The sequence below is a fragment of the Leptonychotes weddellii genome, chromosome 11 (assembly GCF_054177405.1).
Source record: "Leptonychotes weddellii isolate Sample4059 chromosome 11, ASM5417740v2, whole genome shotgun sequence".
Lineage (NCBI taxonomy): Eukaryota > Metazoa > Chordata > Mammalia > Carnivora > Phocidae > Leptonychotes > Leptonychotes weddellii.
Genome location: NC_138379.1, coordinates 34,055,005 through 34,077,851, shown reverse-complemented (window position 1 = coordinate 34,077,851; position 22,847 = coordinate 34,055,005). Strand labels below are relative to the sequence as shown.

The window sequence follows — 22,847 nt, the reverse complement described above, 5'->3', positions numbered from 1 at the left end:
GGGCGCCTGGGTGGCTCAGATGGTTAAGCCTCTGCCTTCGGCTCAGGTCATGATCCTGGAGTCCCGGGATCGAGTCCCGCATCGGGCTCCCTGCTTGGCGGGGAGTCTGCTTCTCCTCCCTCTGACCCTCCTCCCTCTCCTGCTCTCTGTCTCTCGTTCTCTCTCTCTCAAATAAATAAATAAAATCTTTAAAAAAAAACAAAACAAAATACCACAACAGCTGACATTTATGGAGCTCTGACTGTGTTCCAAGTGTTACCTATATTGTCTCATTTATCCTCACGTCCCTTTATAGGAAATACAGCACCTCCTAGTGAGCAGATTTAGAATGACACTGACCAAGTCACGCCCAACTCCCAACACTTTGCCTTGTGGACAATCAGAGTAACCCCAGGGGGTTCCGCACAAGCTTTCGGGACATCTCGGTGGCACCAGGTGTCCTTTAGGGAAACACAAAACTTTTACAATAAACACCTTCTTTCTGAGACATGGGCTAAGTCTTCACTTAACCTCTTTGACCACTGTTGGTTTGGGGGTTTTCCCCCTCCCCTTTTTTCAATTTCAGGTTTTGGTGGCCCTGGAGCTTGAATGGGGCTTGGGCACTAAATCAGCAACAGGATAGAATTCTAAGATGTCTGAGTAGGGATTAGGTCTTCGTAGAGCTGGCCAGTATAATAAATCTCAGAACTCAGGAAGGAAGGAAGGGACCATGGAAAACAAAGTCCAATGCCTCATTTACAAACGAGGGAAAGGAAGCCCAGATTTGGTAGGGATTCACTCAGCATTGTAGCAAGAGTTCTGGGGCTGGAGACCAGGCTGTGTCCTGGTATACTGATCTGCTACACTCAGAGCCAGCAGGACAAGGCTGCTTCATGATCAAGTTTCCACTCAAAGCCAACCATATGCCTTGGTGGTGTGATTGGTGGGATGTCAAGGAATCACTGGCCATCCCTCCATTCCCTGGCCACAGATCTAATCCAATGAGTTCGCCCTGGGTCCTGAAATACTATCACCCTTAAAACTTGGAGTAGGTCCTGCTAAGATGCCTTACCTACCTGGGGAAGTTATTAACAGCAATGCCCTAATTAACTTAACATCTGGACCCATCAGAAAGCAGAAATTGAGACACTGGACAGCTAAGTTTGATTGCTCCAAGCACTGGTAGGAAGCCAAAAGAAATACAAAGGCTGGGAATATGGGCACATAGAATTTTCAAAACTTAGAGATCTCAAGTCCTCTCATTGCTTAGATGGATAAACCAAGACCAGGAGGAGAAGTGACTTTTCTAAAACTGCCCAGTTGTTGGGGCAGGGCCCCACCCAGCTCTCTACTACTTTCTCAGCCTCTCCTCTTATGGGCTGCCCTCCTGGTGGATCATCGAGTGGGGGGGCCAGGACTCTACCATCAGAGTCCCAGCACAGTCTGGGTAGATTTTATAGATAAATTTGGAGGCTGAGGGTAGAATTTACTCATTGTCCCCTTTTGACACAGAGGAACCTTTATAGATTACAGTCCATTTCTCTGCCTGTAACAACCATAAATTAAAATGACCACCTTGGTTGCTATTTGAGCCCTTGGATGGTGAGGCAGCCCCCTGCCCTCGCAGTAGATCTTGAAGTAGGATCCGTGAATCAGTGACTCAGAATTCACCAATGTGCTTATTAAAATGCAGACTCCTGGGCTTTCCCCAAGACTCTCTGAATCCAGATCTAGGGAAAGGAGGCCCTGGAACTGGCACTTTGACATGCACGCTAAGGGATTTGCATGCACCCTGAAGTGGGAGACCCACCACTACGATGGAACACAAGCCCTGGAGTCAGGCTGCCCTGGGTTCTAACCCCAACTCTGGCAGTTACCAAATATATGGCCTTCAGCACCCCCTGAGCTCTGTAACATGTGCAGATAGTAATCATGATGACCTCATAGCGTGATTGTGAGAGTTTAGGGAGGTAAACCAGGTAAAGTGCTTGGCATCTAGAAAGTGCTTAATAAATACTAGTTGCTACTAATGGCATTATTCTTTAGAGATGGTCCCTGTTTTCAGCTGTGCACATGGAAGCCACATGGAGGTCCTGGTGGTCCCAGGAGCCAGTCCTTCACTCTATCCCACTCCACCCCTCTCAGGGGGGATGTGCTAGTGAAGTCTGCCAACTCTGCGGCAGGGGTCTTGGTGGGTGCAGTGACAATAGCTACCTGCAGGGGGAGCCATACACACATTTCCGCGGACAGCCTGTGGCAATCCCGCAGGAAGACGGCTCTCAATGGGGAATGGGTTGAGGCAGGGATCATCTTGCTTTCTCGAATCTTCCTTCCACTGTGGAGAGGGATATCTGGGGATCTTCACAAGACAAGGTGCAGCTTTTCCTCTTGCTGCTCAAAAAGCGAGACCTTGAGCTGGCTTGATGCTGGGTCTCTCCCCCGAGGCCTCAGAAAGCACCTCGTTTTTAGCTGTTGATTTCATTTTCACCACCCAGGCTGGTCCTGGCAGGCCCTCCGCAGGGTGCTGGCTGCGGTGCCTTTCTAAGAAGTCTCTTGGCAGAGCTGTGATCCGGGCCTCGTGTTCTTTTTTCCATCTGAAGGAGCACAACTGTGTGGGGTGGCTCACCATACTTAGCCAACTCCCTTCACCTCAGAGTGGGGGTGAAGAGTGGGGTGGGGGCGTGAGCTAAGTCCTGCCCTCTGATCCCCAGCTAAGTCAACTCCCTTGCTGCCATTCCCTATGGAACAAGGCACGAGGAAGCCAATCACCATGGTTTGAGCACGAACTGTGTCCTTTTCTGTACCTCATGAGCATTCTACCAAGGTGGAACCTGAGGCTCAGAGAGGTCTGGTGACTTCCCCAGCACCACACAGCTAGTAAGCAAAGATAATAATGCTATGTACCACCAACTGAGAGCCTCGCAGATTGGTGGGCTGGACGGCAGTCATATCACATACGCTCAATCCTCCAACAGCCAAATATGTAAACCCCGGTGTCTATAAACCCTAAAGCCTCTCTTCTGCCTCGACTCCACAAGGCCCCAAAACCCTTCGACGGGCTACTCTCCTATTTCCCCAGTCTTTCGAATTACTAAAATTCCCATCTGTCCCACAATTAAAAGTCCCCTCCTCCCTCTTATCCAAGGGTACTTTGGTGAGAGTGGCAAGAGTGGCTCCATCATAGTCCCAATTTTTGATTTGCCCGAAATTCCTAGTCTTGAAAGCACCAATTCCTTGCTCAGCTCTGCTCCTAGAAGCCCACAAGTCAGAGCATCTTTTTTTTTTTTTTTAAAGATTTTATTTATTCCTTTGACAGAGAGAGACACAGCGAGAGAGGGAACACAAGCAGGGGGAGCGGGAGAGGGAGAAGCAGGCTTCCCGCGGAGCAGGGAGCCTGATGCGGGGCTCGATCCCAGGACTCTGGGATCATGACCTGAGCCGAAGGCAGACGCTTAACGACTGAGCCACCCAGGCGCCCCAAGTCAGAGCATCTTGAGTAGGGGCTACTTCATCGCCGGAGAAGCCCACAGCCTTGTGCACCCCTTTCGTGCCTATCTGTCATGGGCTCCGGGCGGGTCTGACTATGATACGTTGACAGCCCTCCTTTTTTCCACAGGAGTGAATGCCAGGGAAGTGACGGCCTCCGTCTGCTCACCGCCTTGAGTACACCGCTAAAATACCCCGCATCTGTGTGCAAACACATTTGCCTTTGTGAGCGCGCGGTGAGAGGTGCTTTTCAAAGGTGCTGTGGTGAAGCGGCCCCAGGCCATCTCCTTTTTCCTCCCTGCTTCTCTCCACCCGAGGGTAATGCCAGCCATGGCAGCTGGAGGAAAAGAACCCGTAGTTTCGTGTTCCTCCTCCTGGAGGAGGCTCTGATGTCGGTCCCCAGATGCTGGGCTTGCTCCAGTTCATGCTGGAGAGCTCTGATGTCGGTCCTCGGATGCTACTTCAAGAGAGACTGCAGGACAGCGTCCTGCATCCCCGTCGAAGGGCGAACCAAGGCGGTCATTTTAATTTGCAACTGTTAATAGGCAGGAAAACGGAGGACTCTGGTCCGTAATGAATGGCCTCTCTGAATCCGAAGGGGACTGGGGCTGAATACCACCGTAAGCCTCAAGTTTATCTGTGAACTTGAGTTCTATGAGCACCATTTGGCTCAGTTGTGAGATTCATTCTCATTGTGACAACCTCCTCTGTACCAGAGGGATGGGAAGCCCGGGCAGCTGGTGGCCAATGGCTTAGTCTTAGTACTGCCTGGGGACATAGGCATTTCTGAGTTGTTGGTCACCTAGGAAGTTCATGTGGTAGAGAGGAAGAAGAGCAGCAGAAGAGGATTTACTTTATTAAGCACTCAGACATTACTGTGGGTGCCCCATCCTTATAGTCACGTCATGAGGATATTTGTAAGCTCCATCTAGGTATCGGATCCAGGGAAACTGAGGCCGGCAGAGGCATGGTTACTAGTCTATGGTCACCCGAGTAGCACAGGAAGGTTCTGGGAGCAAATCGAGGTAGTCTAACTCAAATCTGGGCATTTTCACTATTGCCTGTGAGATAGAATTTCCCAAGTACCACAGAGGTATCTTCATGTGTTTTATGGAAAGGGGCCCGTGCTCTCTGTTGCTGTCGTTTCTGCAGGCAGTGGGAACGCCGTCCTGGCAAGGGAAAATCGACGTCAGACCAGAGACTGGACGACGGAAGGTTGTTTCTGAAATATTTATCCCTGCAAAGTAAATATTTTTGTCTCCATCAGTCCAGGATTTCCCAGTTGACAGCTTCCTAGATACTTCTTTTTCTCTTCTCTTGAGCATTTAGCCATTTCTGGCAACAGCTTGGCCAGGCACAACTGGTTCTTTTCACTTTTGACTGTGGACTTCCCGCAGCCAAAGGAAGAAAGGCAGGCGAGTGACCCAACTGGGACACGGACTGGGGGGCCGGGGCTGTGGAAGGGAGGCATCTGGGGGGGTCCCACGTGGTAATCCCGGGGGAAGACTCAGCTATCAGAGAGCCAATCTGGGGCTTTCCGTGCAGTTTTGGGTCAAGGTATATGGTTCTCTGCAGTCATCTTGCAGACTTACTTAACCTCTAATGTTCTCACATCCGTTTCCTTCTCTCCTGTCTCATCAGCCCCTCCCAGAGAGTTCAATAACTTGCCCAAGACCACACAACTAGTAAGTTCTGGCTTTCTGCCTCCCCAGGGATGGCCTTGCCCACTGCTCTGTAATCAGAAGGTCCTTCATGAGCTGGGCCTGCCTGCATCCCCAGGCTCATCCTCGGGCATCTCACTATGGCCCTCTTTGCTCTGGCCGTGCTGGGTATCAGTCCCTCCGACGTATACTTTCTTCCTTGACCCTGCACACGGGCTCCTCCTGCTGCCTGGGACTCTCTTTTTGTGTTATCCTCTCTTAAAAAAAAAAAATGTCCTCATGGAACCTTCTTACAGTCCTGCTTAGCTTAAAGATCCCCTCTTCTGAGGGGTCTTCTATCACTGATCCACCTGCTCACCCACGTACACATACCCTGCCCTCTGCCTCATCCCTGGTTAAGGGCTCCCTGCACACACACCCCCCCTCCATCCTAACGCTGATCACACTTAGTGTAAGTTCTTACTTCGTTTTCTGATCCCCCCGGACTGGTGAGCTCTCTGAGGGCAGGGCCTTCTTCACAGCTGCAACCCCAGCGGCTGATGCAGGGCCTGCCTCATAGTAGGTGCTCAGTCAACGTTGAGTGGATGAACGTGGGAGTGGGCAAGCTCGAGAAGAAGTCCCTGTAGTCATTTGCCCCCATAGTTCCCTTGGCCTGGCACACCCTCTTCCATGTTTCCCACCTACAGTCTGTGTGAGTCTGGTTAAAGGGCTCATCTCTCCGTGCCTCGGTTTCCTCATCGCTGAAGAGGAAATAGTAATGGTGTACATCAAAGCTTCCAGCACTGTGCCTGGCACGTGGTAAGGGCTTAATAAATGACGGTGGTTTTGTTATAAGTCTTATCATGATATTAATTAGTATCATCACTTAGGGAAACCTATGTTAGCGTGCTGAAGCTTGCCAAGGACAGTTTCCCTTCCAGAAACAGCAAACCACCAAACCAACAGGGGACAACATCATTCCTTTTGAAGAGCTGGCCACAAATGGCATTGTAGAAAATATGATTGTCCCCTTGACTTTTTGTTTGGGAAATGCTTGGTCTCTGAAACCTAGTGAGGACTCTGCCTTGGCACTTGAGCTCAGAGGGCAGTCAGTCCCCTTTCTTTCAGGTGTGCACCTGCTGCCTCCACTGTCCAGAAAGTACCTCTCCCTCCCTCGAAGTCCAAGGGCCACCTTCATCACCATCTGTACTTCTCAGAAGTCACCTTCTCAGCGAGCCGTCCTGGCTGCCTTCTCTGGAACTCCAGCTACCTTTGCTCTACTTCCTCTCCACCCCCTCAGCTGTACCTTTTCTTTCTCAGCACATTATCTGACATACCATATTATCTATTTCTTTTTTTTTTTTTAAAGATTTTATTTATTTATTTGACAGAGAGAGACACAGCGAAAGAGGGAACACAAGCAGGGGGAGTGGGAGAGGGAGAAGCAGGCTTGCCGCTGAGCAGAGAGCCTGATGCGGGGCTCGATCCCAGGACCCTGGGATCATGACCTGAGCCGGAGGCAGACGCTTAACGACTGAGCCACCCAGGCGCCCCATCCATATTATCTATTTCTTTATCTCGCTGATTGTCCCCTCTCCTTCCCCAGTCCCCTAACTAGATGGTAAGGGCTTTGAAGTCAGGGATTTTGACCATTTTGCTCATTGCCTTGTCTCTGGCAGCCAGAACACGCCAGGCATGGAGCCTGGGTTCCATGCATGTTTGTTGCAGGTTTGAGCATACAGCTAGGAAGGAGGATTTGCTGGCAAGTTCTGAATTTAGAACTCACCTGGTACAGGTCTTTTGCTTAGTAGAGAAAACCAATCTCTGCTGAGCTGTCTCTCTGGGCCAACCTTGGGCAGTGCTTGGCATATGTCATTTTATTCCCTCTTCACAGTAGCCTTACAGAGGAGAAAGGTGGGGCTTGGAGAGATTAAGAAACTTGTCTGTCACTGGGCAACAGAGCCTAGGGACTGTGCCCTTCCGTCCTGGATAGAAAGCGATGCCTTGGCCCTCCCCTGCACCCCAGCCTGCCGGGGAGGCCTCCCTGGGTGGTTTCTGAGCTGGCTGCTCTGCAGGGCCAGAAGGCCCATCCCTCCTCACCTGTCTGTGTGTGTAGGCGCTTTTGGCATGTGCACGGAGTCAGGTGGCCCAAGCAGCTTTCAGCAGTTGGAGGTGGCAGGCTAATTATCAGCTCCAGGAGCAGCCGGCGGATGCACTGGGGATTGTCTGAAAAGTCTGCTGAGAACTACGGCCTGGAAAAGCTCTCCCCTCCACCTCCTTCCCTGGGAGAGCGGGGTACAGGGCCGGGCCAGGACAGGCAGCGTGAGAGTGTGAAGGGTGTTTCCTGCCAAAGGAAGACACTAGGCAAGAGTTAGAAAGACCTGGGCTCTGATCTTGGCTTTGCCACTGACTAGTTGTGCAAATTGACTACGTTTGCTAAATATCCCTGTGTCCCCCCCGCTCATACAATCTCAGCAGTAATCCATGCATACCTCCCAAATTTGTGGGTATGATCCACTAGACAATCTATGTAGCATGCTTACTTACCCCCCATGCAAAATAAACGGTAGCTATTTTGTGTTTACTCATTGCAAGCTACAGCCTCCTCACCTGTAAAATGCAAAATGAAAGGTTTCGTTCAGCAGACCAGGCCCAGTGCACAGTAGGTGCTGAATAAATGTCAGTCCCCTTCATCTTCCCCTTCCCATCCAGCACCAACTTCCAGACCTGTATCGTCCCTGGGGATGCGACACCCCTGGCCCTGCTCTGGAGGTTTTCTGTGGGCTCATCATCTCCTCAGGGCAGTGGGGCTGTGGGCTGGGATGGTCATTTGGGAACTATTGTGTTAGAAGCCCCCTCCCTTCTTCCTTCTTTTCTCTCTCCCCCCTTTCATCCTCTCTCTCTCTCCTTTCTTCCTTCTTCTCAATTCATTTTTACTCAGTACCTACTAAGTGTCGGGCACTGTGCTAGGCACCGTGAATACAGCTGGGAGCAAGACAAGATCCCTGCTATCATGGAGTTTCAGTCTACTTGGAATCCAGCAAGGGAGGAGAAAATAAACAAATGTACAAGAAAGTAAAATAAGCATTATGAAAGCAGAAAATAGGATCCTACTAGGAGCTGATGGTGAGGGTAGTAAAGCTACTTTAAGTGGGGAGCCGGGAGAGGCATGACTAAGGAAGCAATATTTGAACCAAGACTTGAAAGATCAGGTAGGCCAACCATGCTCAACATTGGGAGGAGGGGTTTCAGGCTGCAGGAGCAGCAGGCGCAAAGGCCCTGGGGAAGGATACGCTCTTTAGTGGGAACAGTGGGCCCCCAAATGAAGCCACTGCTCTGCTCCTCCAGCTCAGGCAAGGCAGGCAGGCAGGCTTCATCTCTAAGTGTTGGCTGCCCTTAAGATCCTGCTCCCAGGATGTCCTTTCTGCAGTTAATTTGTTGCAACTGGCAGAGGTTAATCGCGTTCATGTTCCTCAGGGCCTGTGCCAAGGCCGGCCCTTCTCACAGATGCTGGTTTAAATTAGAGGGATTGTTTGCTCAAGACCAGATTCCAAACGGGTCTTCTTTCTGAGCCTTCCTAATGGGCAGGCAAAAGAATGCTGGCCAAAGCTGGCATCATCGAGCACAGGTGGGAGATGCCTGATCCTGCCAGTCCAGTGAGAAGCAATCAGACCCCATCAACCCCCCGCTCCTAAACCTGTCTGGCTCCCCGCTGCCACCAGAATGCCAACCAGGCCTGCTGGTCACCCACCCGAGGTGCTCCATGCTTGGCCTCCACCTTGCTCCTGCCTCTTCCTCTCTGCACACACCCTCCTGCCTGGCTCTGTGCCTTTGCCCACCTTGCCTTCTGTCCCCACAGGGGAAGTTCTACTCATTTTTCCAGGCTCTGCTCAAATTCTGCCTCCTGTATAAGGACTTTACAGACACCACCCCACCCCACCCCCGACCCCCGGAGAATCCTCTTCTCCTAATTTCCCTTATGCCCTTTAAGGCATTGGCCATAGTGTCCTTTGAGTTGGGGAGACTGAGTTCCTCCCACAGCATGAGCGCCTTGAGGACAGGGACTGTAGGTGGGCATCTCCGCCGTTCCAGGGCCCTGCCCAGGCTCATGGGTCAGTCATTCAGTCATTCATTTGGCAAATGCTTATCGAGGGTCTACTCCATACCAGGCGCCAAGAGAGGCAAAGGGGACACAGCTGTGGGTAAAGCCTGCTCCTTGCTCTTCAGTTGCTCCTAGCTTTATACAGGAGACGGGCCATGAAGAGACCATCGTAACGTGGAGGGTTGAGCAGATCAGGGTGCATGCTCTCACCAGGGGTGCCCAGGAAGGCTTCTCAGAGGAAGTGACAATTAAGACACAGAGACTGAGGGCAGTGAGGGTAAGGTGGCAGGGTAGCTGGCCCCAGGTCTCCCATCTAGCACATGGCAGAGTGAACCCCCAAACTGGGGTCTACATCCATGCCAGAGTGGGTTCCCCTCCTTCTCTACACCCCCAAGTTAGCACACTCCTTTCTGATCCCGCGCCACAGAGTAAAAAGGAAAAGTATCAGACCCACTTGCCCAAAGCTTGGGCAGCCTTGCCACATTCCGCTGTAAAATCTTCTATTTCCAAGCTACTTCAAACTTTTGATGACTCACCAGGTCCTTGGAGTCATAGAGACTGTCAGCAGAATCCGAGGCCAGTGAATAGATTTCCCACCATGGGGGATTGTGGGACAGCTTTCTTCTTACTCATGGTTCTTTCTTTCCTTTTTTTCCCCATTTCAAAATAATGCATACTAATTGTAGAAAATTTGGGGAGAAAGTACAAATCACCCATAATTTCACTACCCAGAAATAACCATTGTTAACGTTTTGGTGTATTGAAATAGTTATTTTGGGATTTTATTTAGAAGTTGCTACAATGTATAATCACTGCTTATTAATTTATGCAAATACATGAATATGATTAGCTTGTATATATTTAGCTTGTTGTAAAGATTTGCACACTCTAGTGCCTGGAAAGCTCAAAGGAAGAAAGAGGGAGAGAAGTAGCTCGTATTGCATAGCTACTGCGTACCCAGCTGTAACTAACACTCTTCACGCAGATAAGGCCCGATCCAAACCTCTGTGACAGAACAGACATTCTCTCACTTATCCTGATGGTGCCCCATCAGATGATTATTGTTCTTATTTCCATTTTACAGATTAAAAAAAGAAAAATAAATAAAATCAACAAGGCAAGACCAGTAAGCCCTGTAACCGAGAGCACAGAGCTGGGATGGAGTGGGCCTGGGATTAAACTCCTGGTCTGTCCTGCTTTCAAAGTGCATGTTCTTTCTCACTCTCATGCAGTCTCCGTGGCCTTATCAGAAGCCTCAGAGAGAACACGCATGTTGCCCTGAGAGATGGCCAAGCAGAGATGACTAATAGCCGTCCACTGGGTGTTACCATCATTTCTTTATCAAGCCCTCGGATGGACCAAACCCTGGGCCAGCCTCTGGGGGACTCACAAGGAGTAGGCTTATCCCTGTATTCCGGATGCTCCTCTGGTTGCTGTAAGATCTCAGCCTTCCGAGGAGGGAAAGGGCCACAGAGGATCAGCTAGCTAAGAGCTGTGACAGTCACTGCATTTGAAAGAAAGAAATAGGGTCTGAGGTTGTGGAGTCCCCAGGAGATATGCTTGCTGGCTGCCGGCCAGAAGGCCTCCCAAAATAGATCTCTTGTCATGATTACAGCAGCCTTGGCCTGACCCTCAGCTTGTAGGGCTCTGAAGCGACTCCTCCCAACCACCTCCCACAGACCAGTCGATAGTCCAGACGTGAAGGCACTGATCTGCAGGGCGTTGCAGGCTGGATTCTGCAGGTATAGATGGGATAAGAAGTGTAAATGGTGAACCAGGGTGCAACACCTGGAGAAGGACAGGGCAGAAAGTGTGCTTGTGCAGGGGGAGCCTGGATTGAGCTACAGACGGGACAGAGCCTCTGCCGGCCCAGGACCGAGCGAGTGCCCGAGCAGAGATGGCCACCGGAGGGGTCCCGCACTGGACAACAGTGGCTGGGCCCTTGTTTCACTGCCTTGCTGGGTCACCAGTTGGGGCTGCCCAGAGCAAGGCATGGCTGAAGGCACACCACACTCCCTGCTGCTGGCTCTCAGATCCTTTTTTTGCAGGAAGATTTGAGCCATGTCTCTCTGTGTCTGTCACACAGGGAGAAATCTAACCATTGCAGAGTCTGGAAAGCTCCTGTTGGTTTCATCAGTGAATTCACACCGCATAGAACAGCAATGTGGGAAGCTAAATATATTCAGAAGGCTGCCGGCTGGGCATGGAATCAGACCATAGGAATTATAAAATTGAAATCCCTTTTTTTAAATGATTTTATTTATATTTGACAGAGAGCAAGAGAGAGCCAGAGAGCACAAGTGGGGGAAACAGCAGAGGGAGGAGGAGAAGCAGGCTCCCCGCTGAGCAGGGAGCCTGACGTGGGGATCATGACCTGAGCCAAAGGCAGACGCTTAATCAACTGAGCTACCCAGGTGCCTAAAATTGAAATTCTTAGTGGCATCAGGCTGAGGTAGTCTGACAAGGTGACAAGCTGACTACTTTTACTTCAGGCTTAAGTATTAAGTATTAATTTTCAAGGGCTGCCATAACAAAATACCAGAGATTGAATGGTTTAAACAACAAAAATTTGTTTTGTCTCTGTTCTGGAGGCTGGAAGTCTAAGATGAAGGTGTTGGTGCACTTGGATTCCCCAGAGTCCGCTCTCCTTGGCTCATGGATAGCTGACCTCTCACTCGTTCCTCACATGGTGCCCCTGATGTCTCCCTGTGTGTCCTAATTTCCTCGTCTTATAAGGACATGATTCAGATTGGTGAGTTTCTAGGAGACATAATTCAGCCTGTAACAAGCCCCTCTTTGGATGGACAGAGTCTGCCTAATGTAACTGACCCAGACACAAGTCTTGCCTTGATGAAGTCTATCCTGCCTCTACAGGGTAGGGATGGTTGACGTGGGATAAACTTTAAAGAGATACCTGGCCATGAAGGACCTTGGATGGCAGGCTAAGGAAGTTGTATTTTCTTCTGAAAACCAGGGGGATCTCTTGGGGGGCAGTGGCATGATCAGATGCATATTTTTATTTATTTATTTTTTTAAAAGATTTTATTTATTTATTTGATAGAGACACAGCGAGAGAGGGAACACAAGCAGGGGGAGTGGAAGAGGGAGAAGCAGGCTTTCCGTGGAGCAGAGAGCCCGATGCGGGGCTCGATCCTAGGACCCTGGGATCATGACCTGAGCTGAAGGCAGACGCTTAACGACTGAGCCACCCAGGTGCCCCCAGATGCATATTTTTAGAAGATCACTTTGCCCATTGCTTGGAGCATGGGTTGAAGGAGTCAGGACAAGGAGGAGGAAGGCTCACAGTGAAGAGAAAATTGTGCTAGTCCAGAGAAGAGATGATAAGGCCTAAACTGGGGAGGTTGCCATGGGAATGAAGAAGAATGACTCTCCGAACCTTTTAAGACACATCCTTCCACAGTATGGTGGCAAAGGCTGAGGGAGGCCATTCAGATGTCCAATCTGCTCATCAAAGAACAGAAACTATGTTGCAGGAGTCATCTTTTTAATATCAAAATGTTTCCTCTAGGTGAAATCTTGAGTGGGAGATCCACATATAAACAGGTTACATATTGAGATTTATATTTTGTTTTGGCAAAAGTCATAGTAGAGATCCCAAATCTCTGCCCATTGGGGTGCCTCATTATCTCCCAGTGGGTTCTGGAGACCTTGTACCCATCCTTAGAGTTCCTCTCCCTCCACTTCGTCCTCCATTTAGGGGCAGACATTTAGCGGGCACACACTGGTGTAACCACATCTCAACTAGTTGGTGATATCTTCTGCCCTGACCTCTCTACGTGCCTCCCTGCTCAACAGCCTCCAACCATCCAGCCCTTGCCACAGCTCCCTAGTCCTCTCAATAGTCCAGCAGCCAGTGGGGCAGATCCAGGCACACAGAGGGGCTCTAGGACCCTCTTCTCCAGCCCTGTGGCCAGCATCTGTTGACTGGTTGGTCCCTTGCCATGGCAATTAGTAAATGCCTTGAGTATCACCAGTCCTTGTGTCTTAAACACCAGCCATTTCCAGCCAGAGACATTGTTTTCAGAAACACTATGCTGTTTGTTCCTTCTCATGGGAATACCTTTTTCTCCTTTCTGCCTGGCCAGATCCCGCACGTCCTTCAAGACTTGGCCCATGTCCCCTCCTCTAGGAGGCCTTCCCTGCTGCTCCCAGGGCAGTATTCATGGTTCTCTCTTAAACCTAACTTTCTTGTGGTCCTTTCTGTGCCCAATATGATATATATCAATTTACCTGCTGTTTCAAAAGGGCCGACTGAGCCTTTCTATTATTCTTTCTCCAGAACAGAATGCATACTAGGTACATAGAGTTGGAAGGAATGTCTCTGTGGCCCCAAAAAGGTGTTCTGGGGTTCCTCATTTCTGCTGTTTGGGGGCAAGCAGTGTTGATTCTATATTCCAAAGGGAGGGCTCTCCCTTCTGTGCTGTGTCCCCTAAGGAATTTGAAATATCTTACAGCAGGACTGTATCTTCCTCATCAAATGTCCTCAGTCCATGTTTGTAAAAGGCCAAGTGATCACAGTGCTGCCATTCTGCTAGTGAGAACGCAGGGTATGACCAGCACAGCCCTATGACCGGGTCTAATGCTGTGTTTATTCATCACATGAGGAGACTGAGGCTCAGAGGTCAGTGGTTCGTGCATGGTCCCTGTATTAGTAAGTGACGGAACTCCAAGTTCTTGGTCAGCCTCTCCCTTGTACTGCACCTGCTTCCCCAGCAGGGCGGCATTTTGGAACCCCATCCTCCGGGATCCGTCTTACAGGAAGGAAACTGCCCACTCGCCCCGTTTCCCTGCCTTGAGGCTGGGGACCAGTGAGGGAGAGCGAAGACTGGCTGCTGGGGCCTGGCCATCCGTGGGGCTCTGCTGGTCCCTGGGTTCCGACCCTGCTCCGCCTGCCTTCCCCAGACTGTCACGGTCAGCCCCGCTTCTTCCTCTGCGTCCTTCGCCCCCTATCTTTTTCACAGCTCTGTTTCCCCTCTTGTCAGCAGATCTCTCAACAAAATGTTTTCCATCGTTGCAGGCTATTTTTAGCCCTTTATCGGAGTTATTTCCTTTGGTAACGAGCTCCCTGGCACGGGGCGGGCAGCCCAGCTCAGGCGCCAGCAAGCACAGCGCAGGCAGGAGGCGCGGAGCCCGGGGCATCTGGGACAGGGAAGAACTGAGCGACCCGGGCCAGGCCAGGCCTTGGGGGGCTGTGTTCTGCTCCGATGGCGGTGGCAGTGGCTGAGGCGGTGGCGGCGGGGACGGCAAGATGCTCATTCATTCCCCATTCCAATTTGCTCAAACCGTTCTTTGAGAAGGCGGCGTGTGCCGAGGGCCTCGGAAGCAATCAGTGAGAGGCGCCCAAAATAGCCTCGGAATCAGCAGCGTTTTGTTTTGCTCCAGGCTTTTCATGCCTGCAAGGGGAGGAAAGAAAGGATCCAGAGCATTTTCTGCGTCCAAACACACATCTTTTCTACAATAAGACAAATGACTCGTATTCCTGCTATTAAATCCAGCAGCGTCCCCTCCCCACCCACCGCCCCTCCTCTGAAGACCTCGCCAACATTTCCTTTTGTGGCTACAAGAGAGGAGAAGAGCAGCTCAGGAGGGCTCCGGTGCAGCGAGCCCTGGCCTCCGCGGGTGGGGATTTTCATAAATTAGCGATTAGCGCCGGTGTGTGCGCGTGCTGCGGTGGCAGCCGGGACACTCTCCAGGAGGCGCCGTGAGCGCCAGGCCCTGCCGGGGAGACAGGAGCCAGCGGCTGCCCGGTGGAAGCCTTGCGGCCCCAGTCCCCGCTTCCACCATCCTTTGCAGAAACCCCACGCTGTTCCCTGGGGCAACCTGTGGTGCCCCTGCCCCTAACGGGGCTTACAGGATTGGCCCTGCTTCTGCAGGAGACTCCCCGATGGCCAGGGAGGCCACGCGGGCCAGGAGGATCCCAAGGGGAGAGCAGGAGACCTGGACCCCAGTCTCAGCGCTGGGCTGACTCACAGAGTGACCTTGTCCAAGCCACCACCCACCCTGAGCCCAGTTCCTGGGGAGTACACTCTCAGAGCATGGCGCTCCCTCTCCTTTGGAGTACTTACACGGTGGGAATTCAGCACTTACTTGTGGGATCCTTTGACCCCTTAGATCGTGGGTCTGCATACTTTCTAGGCCTGTGGGCCAACTCTGGCCATACGCGCACTTATGTCTGCAGGGTCTATGGCTGCTTTCACAATACAGTGGCAGAGCTGAGCAGTGGCCACACAGAGGATGGCTGGACCCCTAAAACCTAAAATATTGACTCTTTGGCTCTTTCAAGGAAAAATTGGCCAACCTCTGGTCTAGCTCTGGTCTAGGGTCATGGTGAATCCCATGAAAGGTTTAGGGACACTCTCAAGATTACTCAGCCGGGAAGTGGCTTAAAAGTAAATACGAATGTGCAAGCCTCAATATCCCAGACCATCGGGGAGGGTCTCAATTGAATGTGCCCAAGTAGAGGTGGCATTTGCTAAAAAAAAGAAATCTCTCTCAAGAATAAAAGCCATTTGATGCATAGGTGGGTAAACTCAGTGTCTAGCATAACGTTCCTGAGCAAGCAAGGTCTCTATGCAGGTAGGCCCTCTACCACATCCTATCCATGTGGCTTCAAGAAAGTTCTTCACTCCTCTGAGCCTTCCTTGTAAAATGGGTCTAATAATACTTCTTTTGTAGGACCATGATGAGGTTTTAGCAGGATAATCTAAGTAAAATATTAGGACAGTGCCTGGCAAATATTAGGGGCTCTATCCAGTCCTGGCTCCCCCCATTGGTCACACTTTTCAACTGAGCTCCCACTGGTAATGACATGCTGCACTCTGGCCTGAATCTGAATGTCCATCCTGCACAGCTGACGTGGCTAGACAGAGAGAGTCAGGGTCCTGGGATCATGAGTGGCAACAGGAAGTAGAGGTTCAAGTACTTTAGAATCCCTAGTTCAGATCTGGTCCTTGTCACTCACTGAGCCACGTGACCTTGAGCATGTCAGTTGACCTCTCTGAGCCTCACTTTCTTTATCTGAAAGGTGGAGAAAAAAATAGACCCTCCCTTGCAGGGTAGTAATACAGATTAAACGCAATAATGTGTGCTGTGTATTCAGAACAGGACCTGGCACTCAAGAATAGTAAGTAGTAAACACTAAGCTGTCCTTCCCCTCTCAGATGATCTGGTTCAGGTCAATTCCAGCTTTTCCCGAGTTCTCCCAGGAATGGTGGCTATGGATGTCTCTAGGTCCCTCGTGGACTGCACCTTGGGGGTGAGAGGCTCTGAGAAGTCCTCTGTTTTGTCTCACCGAAGCGGAAAGTTATGTAAAGCCCAGAGGCACCGCACACCAAACCAGCCTGATACCCTCCTGGCATGGGGACCAAATAGTGACTTTGAAAATGTGTGTTTTCCTGGATAAAACCTCTAAGTGGACAATTGTAGGTCTTCTGGCTGTATGTAGACTTTATGACTTCGAAAGCTCTTAAGCTGGGGTGAGAGGAAATTTATGAATGGGATTTCTTTATTTCTGTAGCACTCTGACTCATGTTGTTGATTCAGTTGTGGGGCTGGGGCTTCCATGACTCGCTAATTTCTCTTTGCCAGGTGGTCCTAACTCTGCCTGCTCCCTCAGTGAGCAATGGGGCCTCAGCCAGTGGGGCTGGAGACCCAGAAAAGGGTTTCTGGCTGCTTAGAAAATTGTCCTGGACCCAGATTGATTTCCCAGGCAAAGGAATGCGGTGCTTGGGAATTTCTCAGGGAAGCTTTACAGTTAGTTCTCTCTTAAATGTTGAAAGCTTGTTTTTACCAGGCTGTTTAAGCCCCTTGCATGGAAAACCCTCATAGTTTGCGTTAAAGGCACTGGTGTTAGAGGAAGGGCCGATTCCTGGCTGAGGGACATTTCCTTTGGGTTCCCGCATCCAAGAGCTCTCTTGAAGGTAGGCAATGGAGCTGCAAAGATATGTCTCAATTGGTGTAGCAATGAGACTGACTCCACTTAAAAGTTGTGTTGGTTAGGGTAATGTAAGTTTCTATAACAAAAAGATTCCAAAATGTATAAAGGCTCAATGCAATATTTACACCATAGTCCAAGGCTGATCTATCTGGTGACAGTGGGTGGATGTCCTAAATCATCCACCCAGTGATTTAGGAACCCTGGCTCCTTCTACCTTGTGGCCTCACCATCCTCTCTAGAGCCTTAAAGTAACCTGCATCTAGCCAATGGAAGTGAAAATGAATGCAGGGAAGGCTCACCTCCTTCATATAAGCCTCAGCCCAGAAGTGACTCTTGTCACGTCTTATATTCCGTCAGTGAAGGACATGGCTAAACCTAGATGCCAAGGGGGCCGGGGACTGTAGTTGCTTGCTGGGAGAGGGAGACCCCTTCTCATCTATAACTATGTGCAATGGAAGGGAGTACATGAATTTTAGTGGATAATGAGCAATATTTGCTATAGAAAGGGAAATGTACCAAAATTGAGGCCATAAAAGATTAAATACAGATAGAATGCTATTGGGTCTAGCACCTGGTCAACAATGAAGACTATAGCTACCTTTGTCTGTGAATCCTCATCCCTTAGAGCAGTGCCAAGCATATAATAGGTACTCAGTAAATGTCTGTGAAAGGAATAAGTGAGTAGGGGCGCCTGGGTGGCTCAGTCATTAGGTGTCTGCCTTCGGCTCAGGTCATGGTCCCAGGGTCCTGGGATTGAGCCCTGCATTGGGCTCCCTGCTCAGTGGGAGGCCTGCTTCTCCCTCTCCCACTCCCCCTGCTTGTGTTCCCTCTCTCATTGTGTCTCTCTCTGTCAAATAAATAAATAAAATCTTTAAAAAAATAAAGGGAATAAGTGAGTGGATGAATATCCTACCAGTTCTATTCCTTTGTTCCCTGGCTTGGGCCATCTAACAGAAAGATCAGATTCCTGGTCACCTAGCCACATTGAAATTGTACCTGTTGGGCCCAGAGTCCAAGGGTTGGCCAAATGTTTCCCCAAAAAGAATCCAGACACTCATTGTTACTTATTCAATACTTTATAAGTTGCTTTTATTGAAGAGAGTAAAAATCGTATAAATTTGGAACTCTCCCAAACAATCTAGTGTATGGATGTTGTACCCAAGGATCCACAGGATTTCTGATTAGAAGGTCCCTTCAAGGACATCGAGGTCCATAACTGCAAGTGTGACCCAACTCACAGGCTAACGCATTTGGCGCTGGCTGCCTGGCATTAGATTCTGCAGGAAAATGTACTGTGTTTGACTAGTGATGTGTACCATAGGCAAGGCGTAGGACAATGGTAAGCTGTTTTTGAAAAATCCTATCAAGTCTAAGATACCCATAATTTATATATAGGGGTGAAGTTCAGAGAGAAGTGGCGGGCAGCTGCCTTTGGAGATTTCTGTTGCAAGGCCTGGATGAGGAGCCAGGAATTAAATAGATGATAACAGAGATCAGAAGAAGGTATGCTGAAAAATTCTCTTGGAAATTCGGGGAAGCCAAGGGCGAGGGGCTGGTCTGTTGTCGCTACTACTAAGAGAGGGAAGTGGAGGCAGAGCACAGGGTGAAGTACAGTTTAGACTTTGCAACTGGCATGCTTCCTACTGAGCTTGTTCAACCTTAGGGGGGTGTTATGGCCCAAATTGTATCCCCCCAAAATTCATATGTTGAAGTCCTACCATCCAGTACCTTAGAACGTGACTGTATTCCAAGATAGGGTCTTTGAAGAGGTGATTAAGTTAAAATGAGGTCATTGGAGTGGAGTCTAGTCTAATATGACTGGTGTCCTTATAAGAAGAGGAGATTAGGACACAGATACATGGACAGTGGTGAGACCATGTGAAGACACAGGGAGTAGATGGCCATCTATAAGCCATGGAAGGACACCTCAGAAGAAACTAACTCTTACACCTTGGTCTTAGATTTCTAGCCTCCAGAATTGGGAGAAAATAAGCTTCTGTTGCTCAAGCCACCAAGTCTGTGGTACTTTGTTATGGCAGCCGTAGCAAACTAACACAGGGGGGAAATGAAGTCTGCTGCTCTTGCTAAGGCAGTTGCATGAACGCGATGGGCAGTGGGCAAATGGCTGGAGTTTAAAGCCCTGAAGGTAACCCGTGGCGACCTGGACACAAAGGGCACCATCCAGCCCATGAGCACCACAACTCACCACCAAGTGGTCCCTCCTCTGTCCCTCCCTGTGCTACCTGCTAGGGGCCCAGAGACACAAGGCTCACCCCAACCCAGGTGAACTCAGTCTGGAGGGAGAAAGACAAGTCCTGTGTTTCCTGGATCCTAAGATGACACTGATTACAAAATACTTCATCGATTCAGCAACAGTGTTTCAGGAGGCAAGAAATACTCCCAAATTAGTGAGGAGCATAGATTGTGAGAACCATCCTGATTTTAGTAAAGTAAAAATGGGACCACCTGCATGTCTTTGAATCAAGGAAGTGGAGTCAGTCAATGGTTAGAGTACCAGGTGACAGGTGCTGTTACAGGGAGGGTGTTGGAGAGGTTGTGATTGTTTCTGCCTTGGCAGGAGGTCAGGACCCTAGAGAGGGGACATCTGAGGAGTAGTTTACATGTTATGATGAGGAGCAGTACGCCAGGCCAACAAGTCAGGAAGGGTGTTGTCAACAGAGGGAACAGCCCCGGCAAAGGGGCAGGGTATATACTTATCTGCAATGGCTACGGTATGTGTAGAGGAGCAGACAGAGGTGGGTGGACAGACAGAGCAGCCTGTGAAGTGTCTGGAATGCCTTGCCCAAAGCCCACTTGATCTAGAGCAGAGAGTGAGAAATGAAGCCAGTAGACCAAGAGGGAGAGAGCCCCAGCCCCATTCAGAACAGGGATGCCTGAAGCAGACCAGCCACTGCAGCTCCTCTCCATCAGCGGCTCCCAGAATGGGAACACAGATGCCTGGCAACCAAGAGATGGTCTATTTAAAACCACTTGTGAGTTAGTTCTAGAAGGCACACTGAGGATGAAGAGGGAGAGAAGGAAGGAGCAGGTCAGAAGGAAGAAGCTCTGAGGGGGAATGGCTCTGTCCCTGCTGAGCACACTGTGGGATTTGGGACAACTCCCTGCCTCTCTCTGGGCCCCACCTTCCTCAGTACCCAGTAGTGGAAAACCATGTGGGTGCAGAAGCCAGTCGCATAGGCTCAAAGCTGGGCTCCATTGCTTATAATCTGTGTCCTTTGGCCAAATTATATAACCCATGGGTCTAAGTCTTCTCCTGTGTAAAATGGGATAATAATGGTACCTACGTCTTAGAGTTGCTGTGAGGATTACAAGATAATGCATGCAAAGCACTTTTAATAGCACCTGGCACATGCGAAACACTCCAAATCAGCTATTGTGAGAAATGGTGGTGGTGGTGTTGAGGATGATGATGGTGGTGATGATGGTGATGATGATGAAGAAGGTGGTGGTGGTAATGGTGATGATGGTGATGTTGGAGATGATGATGAAGGTGGTGGTGGTGATGATGGTGATGATGGTGATGATGGTGATGTTGGAGATGATGATGAAGGTGGTGGTGGTGATGATGGTGATGTTGGAGATGATGATGAAGGTGGTGGTGGTGATGATGGTGATGAAGGTGGTGGTGGAGATGATGATGATGGTGATGAAGGTGGTGATGGCTATGTAGGACTAGTTAGCGGGTTTTGAACCTTTAAACCATGGAAGCTTTCTTCCAACTTATTTGGAATGTCAATGTGCAAGAAAGGTTCCACTGAGCTCTTTTGGTGGAGGCAGGAGACCCTGAGCCCACGCCATCAGCATCCCCTTTCCCAGAGCTGTCTCCCTGCCCACCTGGAACCCTGAGGCTCCAGAAAACCAAGGTTGAAAGCAGGTGTCCCAGGGGATCTTTGAGGTCCCTCTCAGCTGCTCCTTTTATCTAATTTTTCCTTCTGTAGCTTGAGTGTACATCTGAAAAAAGCTATCTGTACAGCTCAAAATCATTTTCCCAAAGCATCAGCTAAGCCAGGCCCCGGGAATAGTCCAGTAAAGGCAAAGCAAAGTGAACATTCGAGCAACAATCCTAACTGCATACACCCACAGCCAACCAGATACCAGCTGCACAATTTTTTAAGTCAATAAAAAATTTTTGTAGTCAATAAATTTTTATTTAAGTAGTTTTACATGTTATGATTCATTCTACTACCCATCAAAGTCACCTAGTTCCTACAAAATCTGAGTTGACTTATCTTCAAGATAGGCCTTTTTGAAAGATCTCATGTCGACACCCCCTCATCCCCCACTGTCTGTCAGTCAGCCTTGTCACAGTTCTCTTCCTGAGCTTCTTTTCTTTTCACTGGAATATGGACATAGTGATGACATACTTCATCAGTTTCCCACCTAGCGTCTTTGGACTCTAGTTTCTTCTAATGATTCACCTTAGAGCTCTGGAAGTCAGATTGCAGAAAGTACATTGCTATTTTGGCTAGTGATCTAAAATGTATTATTCCTTAATACATTTTTAATATGGAGGTCATTTACTTCCAATATTCACTCATGACCTTAGCAAAAAAAAAATTACAGGTCTCATCGTCACCATTGCAATACATTTACTGAGATGGAGGCACGGTCTATGTTTCAGTTTAGCTGCATTAAGAATTTCTGGACACCACAACCAGCAGTGCCCGTTCTCCTGGAGAATGAGGCTTCACCTCCACATTTTTAAAGATAAGTTACGCAGGGCGCCTGGGTGGCTCAGTTGGTTAGGCGACTGCCTTCGGCTCAGGTCATGATCCTGGAGTCCCGGGATCGAGTCCCGCATCGGGCTCCCTGCTCAGCAGGGGGTCTGCTTCTCCCTCTGACCCTCCCCCTTCTCATGTGCTCTCTCTCATTCTCTCTCTCAAATAAATAAAATCTTTAAAAAAAAAAATTAAAAAAAAATTTAAAGATAAGTTACGCAGATGTTACTGTCTCCACCGGTCAGTTTGGGTAGTTTCCTGTCCCTTTGCCTCTGGACCGTTGGCTCAGCCACTGCTTGGTGTGTGTTCACCGTGGTTGTCTCTTCTACGCTGAGGGACTGCATCTTGTTCTTTCACTTCCAATCCCGAGCACAGGGTCTGTGCTTAGCAGGTACCTGATAAATCAACACTGGATTGATGGAATGGAACTGAATCTGGACACCTCTATGCGGTCGACTCAAAGCCGGGTTCAACGATGACCCATACAGTCTTGGATCCTGAGCACACAGAAGTTAATGTCAGAGAAGGAAGATAAGTACAAGTGTGATAGGGTTCCTAACTTACTGTTAAGAAATAAAACTCCAAAGCCCAGGGTAACTGTTGTGGGGCCCTAGGACACCCGAGAGGCAGAGGTTGCCTTCAGGATCTGCTGGGGCTTGGCCTTGGAAGGACCCTGGAAAACTTTATCTGGAGGTCCTTATATAGGCCTCCAGGACCTCTTCACTTCCTGGGAGCCCAGAATCCCTGTGCAGCCCTGCCTGACTGTTGCAACATGAACAGAAAGCTGGCCCCTTGTTGTGTACATTGTTTTCATTGCGCATGTACTGTAGACATTGCCTCTTCATGTCCACAGCAGACTTTGGAGGTTACAGTGAACCAAAGCTGGGAGAACAAGCCCAATCCCTAGCCTGTCATTCCAAGTCCATCTTCGCTGACTGCCCTCT

General features: G+C 49.6%; 1 protein-coding gene and 1 non-coding gene across 2 annotated transcripts in view; one reads left to right on the top strand and one right to left on the bottom strand.

Annotated features, from left to right (window-relative positions):
- NAV2 (neuron navigator 2) overlaps nucleotides 1–22,847 on the top strand; it is a 708,473-nt gene that overhangs the window by 198,574 nt on the left and 487,052 nt on the right. The window lies entirely within an intron of this gene.
- On the bottom strand, nucleotides 21,738–21,872 carry LOC145716362 (small nucleolar RNA SNORA1). The gene has a single exon (XR_014138992.1). It is a non-coding gene; the product is annotated as a small nucleolar RNA SNORA1 (small nucleolar RNA).